Source organism: Meriones unguiculatus, chromosome 4 (genome assembly GCF_030254825.1).
Source record: "Meriones unguiculatus strain TT.TT164.6M chromosome 4, Bangor_MerUng_6.1, whole genome shotgun sequence".
NCBI classification, from domain to species: Eukaryota; Metazoa; Chordata; class Mammalia; order Rodentia; family Muridae; genus Meriones; species Meriones unguiculatus.
Window position 1 is genome coordinate 6712299 of NC_083352.1, and position 9998 is coordinate 6722296.

A 9998-nucleotide genomic window follows, 5' to 3' on the forward strand; every position below is an offset into this window, starting at 1 on the left:
AATGTTCCGGGAAGTATGCCAACTTTAAGGTGTTTCCTTATGTAATTACTATAAAATTATTAGCTTGACTTCAGTAAAATTGCAGCAGATTCAAAGCCTCCTCGATGTCGTGTCTGTCAATCGCTGAAACCGTGCCTTCCTGAATATCCAAAACCCTGATTCTTCCGAGGTTGTGGGACCCGACTGGGTCAGTCTGTGGCAATTCACATCTCCCTTTACTCTAACAGTAGGTGTGGGAGCTCAGTGTTAGTCTTGGCTGTGTAAAATTGCACCAGCTTAAGAAAGCTAAAGCTTGCCAGCCGTGCTGTTGCACCTTTAATCCCAGCAGTTGGGAGGCAGTGGCAGGGGATCTCTGTGAGTCTGAGGCCAGCTTGAGCTACAAAGCAAGTTCCAGGATAGACAAGGCTGATACACAGAGAAGCCCTGTCTCAAAAGATCAAAACAACAAATACAAATAAAAAACAAGCAAACAAACAAAAAAGCTAAGTCTTACCCGCAGAAGCCTGTGCTGGTATTTAAGGAAGTCAGTATGACTTTGCCAGGCTCTGACTTTTATTCATCTTTTTGTTGTTGTTAAAGAAGAAATTCAATACAAGTTTAATTTAAAAACTTTTTTTTTTCTTTCCGCTTTTTCGAATTATTTGCGTGCATGTGTTTTCATGGCACTGGCATGGAAGTCAGAAGATAACTTACAGGGATCAGTTCTGCTCATTTACCAACCTGAGGATCAGACTCAGGCCAACCTTTGCCTGCAGCTGCTGAGCCATGCTGCCTCCATGGAGACCCTACTAGGGAGTGTTCTCCGAATCAGCACCCCCGTGTGAGTGCATCTGTAGCAGGGGCCTTTCTCTGCCCTCACTCTTTCATCCTCTGCTGTCCACTGACTCACATGGCTGGGAAGGTTTCTCCCTACGAGCTTCTATTCCACATGTCTTCTTTTGCTGCTTTCTGTTCTCTCAGCCGTGGGTGCTGTCCTGGCTAGTCTCTGTCAGCTTGACACAAGCAACAGTCATGTGAGCAGAGGAAACCGTAACTATGACAAGTTGGTACCAGGATAGTGGGGTATGGCTGCGACAGACCTGACCGACCATGTTTTGGGGAGGATTCTGGAAGGACTTTGGGCTAGAAAAGGCCCTGAATGTTGAGAGCCCAGGGGGCTGTCCTGTAGCAGCCTGGAGAATGAGAATGCTGAGAGCAGGACAGACAGTGGAGGCCTGGTGAAGTGTCAGAGGGAAGCAGAGACTCTACGGGGCCATTTGTGTGAAGACTCTGTGGTCTCTGGTCAGCTGGGGCTGAAGAACCAGCTGTGACTAGTAGGAGACCAGAACTAATGAAGTAAAACCTTTGCTTTGCTGGGACAATGCATGCTGGTTGGCTGGGGCTGAAGAATCAGCCATAGTTAAGAAGGGACCAGCATCCCTGAGAGGAAATCTTCGGGGAGGAGTTTCCTGAGAGTCGGCACACAGAAGCTGTGTTCCAGAATCAGCTAAGGCTGTTCCTTGCCCTAGAGCTGAGCGTGGTAGTGTAGTCACTTGGCTGGTGCTGGTTTGGGAAGTGAAGGGGTCTGGAAGGCAGCTGAGGCCTGGCGCTGTGCGGCAGGGTTGGGGTTCCTGAAGAGCCCAGGAGAGGCTGGCTGTCAACGTGCATCCCAGTTGCAGCAGAAGACCCCAGCATTTGAGGAGATTCCAGTATTACGGGAGGATCACCAAGAACAGCAGCGGTGGACGAGTGGAGCCGCCTGGGCCCAGAAGACAAGCTGTGTGTGCTGCAGAGGGCGGGCCGGAGACACGAGTGTGCCCAGAAGATTGTGAGTGGGTCCCAGATGTTGAATATTGGGTTGTTTACACATTTGGAGTGTAGTTTTGCTTTTTTTTTTTTTTTTTTAGGCTTTAAAAGAGACTTTGGATTTTTAAAAAGACTGAATTTTAAAGCATTTGAATTTGTAAAGAATGTGAGACTTTTTTAAATTGTAAGAATCTTGTATGTTGTGGCATTGATGTTAACGTGTCGTCTTGGGGATAAACAAGAAAGGAAGAAAATAAAGGTTGTGGCTGAACAGTGTTTTTTTTTTGTGGTTGTTTTTGTCTTTTTTTTTCTGTGTCAGGCTGACAAGGGGTCAGTTCTGTCTGGTTTTATGTCAACTTGACAAAGCTGGGTTATCTGAAAGGAGGGAGCCTCAATTGAGAAAATGCTCCTATGAGATCCAACTGTAAGGCATTTTCTTAACTAGTGACTGCTGGGGGAGGGCTCAGCCCACGGTGGGTGCTGCAGTCCCTGGGCTGGTGGTCCTGGACTCTAAGAAAGCAGTTGAGCAAGCCAGGAAGCATCATTCTTTCAGGCAGCTCCTGCCTCCAGGTTCCTGCCCTGTTGAGCGCCTGCCCTTGTGTCCCTCAGTGATGGAGTGTTTCTGCAAGTATAAACTGGAATAATCCCCTTTCCTCCCCCTTTCTTGGTTCTTTACAGTGACAGTAACATCAAGCAGGACAGATTGCTGAGCTCATGGAGGAGCTTCTGTTCGGCCAGCGTGCTGTCCAGTGGACTGACGGGGTCCTGCTCCTGACCTGTCTGTCATTCCTGTAGTGAGACCCATCAGGATTCAGAGGCCAACATGGGGAAGGTGATCAGAGCTGGAGAGAGGAGGCAGCCCTGCCAGAGGTGCAGCTTAGCCAGATGTGGCTCTTCTCTGAGCTCTGTAGCTTAACTTCTGATTGGACCTCGCATTCCTGCCTATAAAATGGGAGGAATTCCTCCTTCTGTGGACTTAACATGGGCCCAGCCATCAAACTCCTATGCTGACTCCTCATCTCCCTAGCACGCCCCATCTAGCAGTTCTTGTAAATAGGGCTTTCAGGAGGCAGTTAAGGGTGAGGGGCTCCTAATGCACAGGACTGGAGCTCTTAGAGGATGAGGAAGCCGTTTCCCTAACCTGTTCCGCAACCACACTAGCAAGGGCCCAGGAGAATACACACAGCGTCTGAAAGCCAGGAGGAGGCTCTCCCCGAGAGCTGAACTCCAGGCCTGTAGACATGATGGCTCCAAACAGCAAGAAGTGTCTGTTTATGCTCCGGGTTATTCTCTTTTTCTCCCTGCCTCCCTCCCTCATTAAGTCCCTCATCACAGTGGCCTTGAACTCACTGTGTAGCTGAGGACAATCTTAACCTCACCTTTCTGTCTCGCCCTCCCAACCGCTGAGATTGCAAGCATGCTGGCCGTGCATGGACTATGTGGCGGTGCTGGGGTTGAACCCCTGGCTTTCTGTGTGCTCTGCAAGCTCTCTGCCCACTGAGCTAGATCTGCAGAGCAGACTGCAGTATTTTCTTGGTTTTCTTTCCTTTTCTTGCTCCTCTTCCTCTTCTTTCTCCTCATCTCTGATGAGTCAGCATGTGCACCCCAGGGGAGCACCCTTTGACATGGAGCGATGTGCAGCGGGAGGCCTGGGTGGCCTGTGGCAGGTCAAGTCTGCATGTAGCATTAACCATCTCGGCCCTAACTCTCCGTGATCTCCATCAGCTGTGGAGACAGCACAAAGTACTGTGACAGGCAGCACATGATCCTGACCCCAGACAGTGGCTTCAGGGGGTTTTTGGTCTCTGGACCCTTTCAAAACTACAAACACTTGGGAGGCAGAGACAGGCAGATTCTGTGAGTTGGAGGCTACATAGTGAGACTCTATCTCAAACACAAAGCAAAACAAAAATTTTTAAAAAGCCCCACAGCTCTTAAGATTTAAACTTTGTTAAATGCATAAACTTTAGATTATAGATATTCACGTTTTATACTGAGACTGAAATTGGAACATCTTGAGACTAGGCATTTATTTCATGGGGTGTAGTGAGGGGCCACCTGGGAATGAGAAACACCTGTGATTCTTTGAATTGAAGCCAGGTGCAGAGAGCTCTTGAAGGGCGGGGTGAACCGTTCTGAGAAACAGCCAGCTGTAAACTATAGAGCAAAAGTGACCTGATTTTCAGGTATGAAAACCCTGTGCTTTGCATGTTCGGGGTCGTCTCCTGTCTTTGGAGGGGCGACCCTATCTCAATAGCAATAAACCTCTTGCTTTTGCATCGAGCTGTGGTCTGTGAGAGTTCCTGGGAAGGGCGCGATCCTGCGCAGTGAGACTCCAGGTCTTACAGTAGCAGTGGCAAGTAGTGCCATTAACAGACCTTGGGTTGTTGGGAAATTCACCTGACCTCATGGCTTGCTGAGGTCCGAATATGAAGGACAAATTCTGTGGAGTGAATTTTACTTGGTTTGTGTTGTCTGAGTCACAAGGGTGTGCTAGGAGCTGTGCGAAAACCTCAGCCTGGCTCTGCACGCTTTGAAGATTATTTTCTCTGTGCTTAAGAATCACCCGAGGGAAAGGGATGTGTAACCCAGGATGGACCAGGAGGGGTGGACAAGACCACAGTAATATGTAACCCAGGATGGACCAGGAGTGTCCAGTTCAAGCCTGTGAGCCAAATAGGGTCAGGATAGCTATGAACTCAGCCCAGCACAAAGGCATGTACACTTAAAACATTATAAGATTTCTCGATGATGCCTCTCTTTTTGTAACTTCATGTTCTCAAACATGAAATTTGTAGACAGCAGTTGCATGTCACAATGTCACAAAAATAACCCCTAGATTATTGGACAACTCTAGATTTAATATGTGGTCCAGAGAAGACAAAAGGCTGCACTCCGCTGACCTTAGACCCCAATTTAGGACCTGTGTGTGTCTGCACTTTCTCTCTTCAGGAACCCTGCCTTAGAATCTTACCTCAGGCCTTAGCCACCTCCCTCCCAGGTAGTGTCTGACTACGCCCTGCCTGTGGCAAGACTCCTGTTAGGTCCCTTCTTCTGCAGTCCTCCTTTCTCCCTGAGGCTTTCCTCTCTATCCTCTGAACCCAGCCTTCCCTTTGGTTCTGAATGCCTGTGTGCCCATTTTTGTTCAGTCTTCCCCCCAACCCCCAAGAGACCCTGTGATGGTGGTGAGCTTCGGTGAAGAGCCCCTCCCTGGCTCACCGCGTTCGACAAGAGTCCCCAGGGAACTTACTCCTCCACAGCAGCCTCTGCAAACCGTTGAAGGTTTGTGCCTTTGGGAACACAGACGGCCTCCTGCCATCACAAGGTAGTCATATGGCAGAAACAGAGATGTCTATCTGAAGAGATTTCCTCAGAGCTCGCAATGACTGCAGTGGCAGACATCTTGCCTTGAGGTTGGCAGAGACCCAAGCAGGCAGAAGAGCGGGGGAGGGCAGGATGGGAAGGGACAGCCGATGGATGAGCTGCTGGCTGCAGACACTGGAGGTGGCTCAGTGCAAACTGGTGCCGTTGGCAGGGAGCCCACTTGGCTTCGGCTGGTCTGGGGGTGGAAGCAGTGGGGTGTTAAGTCCTGGCAGCTTTGGGCACACTGTTGCAGAGGTTGTTCTTGGGAGTGTGGCTTCCGGGTTGGTTGCTATAGCTAGGACACAGGTCTCCTACGCACATGGCTACAGATTGATGTAGATGTCTGTTTGAATGTTGGGTCTGGCCACTGTGCTGTTTCTCCACATGGATTAAGGCACACAGCCCTGTGGCTGAGCTGATTCACGGGACGTATGGTTGATATTTCGTCGTGTTTTACCTGAACTGAATAGACATATTCCCAGAAATGGCCTTGAGAAAGCAGCAGCTGTCCCTATTTAAAGATTTCCCCTCATGCAGCTGCCCGGAAGACTGGGTTGGGTCCATTGTGCTGCTGCCCTCCTGACTGGTGGCTCTGAGCAGGTGGGGGAGGGAAGGCTGGCCAGGATTAGCGCTCAGGCACTTTGCTCATGACCCGTTTTTAAATCCAAGGTCACAGACTTGGGAAAGTGTTCAGTATTGTGTTTTGTTTTTTTACTCTTTGTAGATTGTTCATTGAAAAGTCCTTCAGTTCTTCTGAGGCCAAGACATGGTGATTTTATTTGATGTTGACTCTAGGCTTATATGTCTAGTTCCAAGAATTCTGACACTCTGGGCTTGTGAACACACACACACAAATAATAAAATAAATAAATAAACAGACCAATACATCGTTAAGATACTTTTGTGTGGAGAAACAGGTTCCCTGGGCTCCTGGGTCAACTTCACACTTCCGTGGCATCCTTCTGAACCCCTCTCTCATCTAACGTTGGCTTTGGGTCTCACCTTCCTACCCTCCTTGAAAGGCCCCATTTCCACTTCCTTTTTGCTGAGAAACAGTCTTGGATGAGTGTTTGGAGGGGTCTTCTGATGAAACCGGGCATTTGGGATAGATGTTTCTGGAGAGTTTCCAAGGGCATTTTAACTGTTTCTCTTGTCCTGGCCACAGGCAGAGCGACGGGATTCCACATGCAGCCGGACTCTAGTACATCTTAGCTCAGACGCTGAAGCTTCTAAAGCACCACTCACGAGGCTTCCATGGAACGGGGCCCTTGTGTAGACAGGGTTCCTTTCCCATGGAGTCCAGCTCCCTTTCTCCCCATGTACAAATGCCACAGCTCCGATTTTGCTGAAAGCACAGCTAATTTGAATAAAATAATTGGTTTTGACATCTGAGATGTGCAGATGTCAGAAACTAGAACAAATCATTGACTAAAGCAGGTGAGCTTGAGTCAGTCATCTTAGAAGGTAAATTAGCCCCCTCCCCATTTTATGGGTGTTTGTCTGCGCACGTGTCTGTATACTGTGTGTCTGCAAGGACCTCAGAGGCAGAGGAGGGTGTTGGGGCCTCTGGAACTGGAGTGACGTATGGTTGTGAGCCACCAAGTGGGCGCTGGAATCCAACCTAGTTGTCTAGACGAGAAGGCAAGTGTTTAATTGCTGAGCCGTCTCTCCAGCCCAGAGGGAAAGGTAACTAATTTCCTTATTGGCCAAATTTTAACTAATTTCAACCAATATTGTTTATTAATGCTCCAACGGGATTTGTGATCCCTGACTCACTCCTGCCCACTTAGACTAGCTGTGTACCACACCAGCTGCTGTTCCATCCTCGTGGCCATTCACTGAGTGACTAACCCTGCATCCATGCAGCTTTGTGCAAAGTGAAGCCTGTGTGGGCCTCGTTAGGCTGACAGATTGCTGCTCTGGTCCCGGCACAGCTCTGGCTACCCTCCCTCTGTCCCTTCCTCCCTTCCTCTTTTCCTCCCTTGTTCCCTCTGCCACTCTCTCTTCCTTCTTTCCTTTCCTTTCCTTCCCTTTTCTTTCTCTTTTTTCAAGACAGGCTCTCATGTAGCCCAGACTGGTCCCAGACTTGTTGAATAGCAGCTGAGGCTGCTCTTGAATTTCTGATCCTTCCGCTTCTACCTCCCAAATTTGGGGATTACAGGTGACACCACCATGTGCGGCCTGTGTTCTGGCCTTTCTGGAGGGACTGTGGTGACGGAGACACCTGTCTGTGGGAGGCTGGCAGGCACCCTGACCTGGCTCTGGGTGTGAACCCAGGTCCCCTGGCAGGCAGCATGGGCTCAGCTGTCCACAGTCCTGACCTGAACCCAGAGAGACTTCCTGCCACCTGTTGTTTTATTTTAAAGTCTTGGCTGTGCCCGGAGGCAAGGCAGCACCTGGCACTGCCATCAGGGGAGGACACTGGGTGGTCCAAAGGCCTGTCCTGTCTGTTTCCTTCATTTCTCTTTAGAAATTATTTTTAAAGTTAATATACATGGTACTGGGCTCCACTGTGTGTGCAGGACACTCTCATGTGCACACACCACGCTTTGCTCTTATTTCCCCCCCTTGTGGCAGTTCTTTACCTTATGGAAAACAGTGACCCCTCCCCCCCCAGTGCCTTACCGCGCTGGAGCACCTCCTAGGCATTGGTGCTGCAGAGAATGGGAGGCACCCCAAGCTCTTCCCAGTTCCACCACATCACCCCTGTCCTGCTTCACTGAGGACAATCCATATGTAACCAGGGACACACTGGGATTTCTGGGTAGGTTTTTCTCTCTGCTCCTCTTCTAGTGATTTCTGAGGGCCTATGCTCCCAGCTCAAACTCCTCCCCACCAAGGCACGCTTAACCTCCATGAAACCCTCGCTTTGAACCTCATCTGGTCCCTAGGCCTTCCCTCAGAGTGAGCCTTTGGAGTAGCATGGACTCTGTAGTCTCGGACCATGCCCAGCTTCCCCTTGCCTCATAGCCATTTGTATTCTCTCCTTCGACTTAGATAGCTGCTGAGGGCCCCTCTCTCTTGCCTCCCTCTGGGTCCAGCCTTACATGCACACAGGAGTCTGATAAAGGTGGGGAGGTATCATCCTTGGTGAGTTAAGCTTGAGAACAGAACTTGTGGTAAACGATTCTCACTTAAGACCACTTTGTAAAGCTGGGCCTCAGCCTAACACAGCATACTGACTAAGCAAACAGTTTGTAACCCTAACACATGGCTCTGCCTCCCCCCTCTGAGGTGTCGGGGGGAACCTTCCTTGGCATCTAGGTCTTATCTTCTTAAGGAACTGTGTGGGTTCATCCCTCTATTTTACACCCCAGCTACTGAAAGCTTAACACATGACAGGCCTTGCAGGCATGCTTGGCTGTGAATGGTTTTCTATTGTAAATTTTTGTGTGGGGAGTGGGTAACCAAGCAGAGCTTTGTGTGTGTGTGGTGTGTGTGTTTGTGTAGGATGATGGCCAGACCAGCAGAGTCCAGCATTCTTTGTCCCTCCGGAGCTGGACTTAATCTGGCTGGAGATACCTATGAAAAGGAACCATCAGATTGTATTTATAACACCCTCACCCTGAGTCCCCCAAAGCTTCCTTCAGCCCCTAACCACGAATGAAATCCCCTCATCCCAGTCATAGCAAGACAGTTGTGGCCTCTACTTGTGGAGCCCCTGATGAAGAAGACGTGATTGCTCAGCTCACCTCAGGGTGTACACCCGAGGCTACACCTCAGGCTGTAACTTGCTTCAGGCTGCACCATGCTGTATATGGGACAGTGTGTCAGGCTGCGCCTGGCCTGTGGGACTTCACTTTACGAAGCAGCAGTTTGTCCTGCTTGGGGAGTAGATGCTGAGGCAGGACTTTGCACCTTGTTTGCACAAGCAAGCAACCATCACCTGTCCTGCACAGACCATGAGGCACAGATGAGACATTTACACATACACAACGCTGAGCCACCCAGAGACTTTCCCAGTTAAAGCCAGGAATATGTGTGAACATGAAAATACCACAACCCGTCAGGAGACGAGGCCACGAGTGTACCATGCCAGAAGCAATGAAATGCCCTTTCCAGGGTCACACGAGTGAGGGACAGTACTTGCCATCAGGCCATTGTGGGCATCCAACAGATAATCCATATGTGGGAACTCCTAAGCGTGTGGTCCTGCCTTCTTGCCATGCCCTGCTCACCTAAACTGCAGTTCACCCAGCCCCAGTCAGTCCTTGAACCAGTTCAGCCCAATCAAGCTCATCAACAGGTTCCTTGACATCTAGACCCCTCCTGCCTCCCCGTGCTCCCTGCTCCTGCCTCCCGGTCCTCCCTGCTCCTGCCTCCCTGTCATCCTCCCTGCTCCTGCCTCCCTGTCATCCTCCCTGCTCCTGCCTCCCTGTCCTCCCTGCTCCTGCCTCCTGTCCTCCCTGCTCCTGCCTCCCTGTCCTCCCTGCTCCTGCCTCCAGGAAGGACCCTTTGAGCCCTGCAGCCTCTCCCCCCCTTTGTTGGCAATCTGTAACGTAAACAGTTGTGTACCGTGTGAGCATTACCAGCAGTCATTAAGAATGGTGAAAACAACCTGTGACTGATGTGGGCTGTCAAGTGCAGTCGGTGGGACATGGTAAATTAAAACCAATGAAATTGGCGTAGGTTGGGACGTCATTGTTGCTTGGTAAAGTGACATTGTGGACAGAAATGCAATCATCCGTTTTTGACATCTCTTGCTCACAACAGTGAATGTACCTGCAGGTCCCTCAACCAGGAGGATCTTGATGGTTAGTAGCAATGTGTTTCCAGCCTTTCTAGAACATTCTCTTAAAGGAGCTGTGGCCAGTGGCAGCAGCTGGAGAGACCGGAAGCCTCACAGGGCC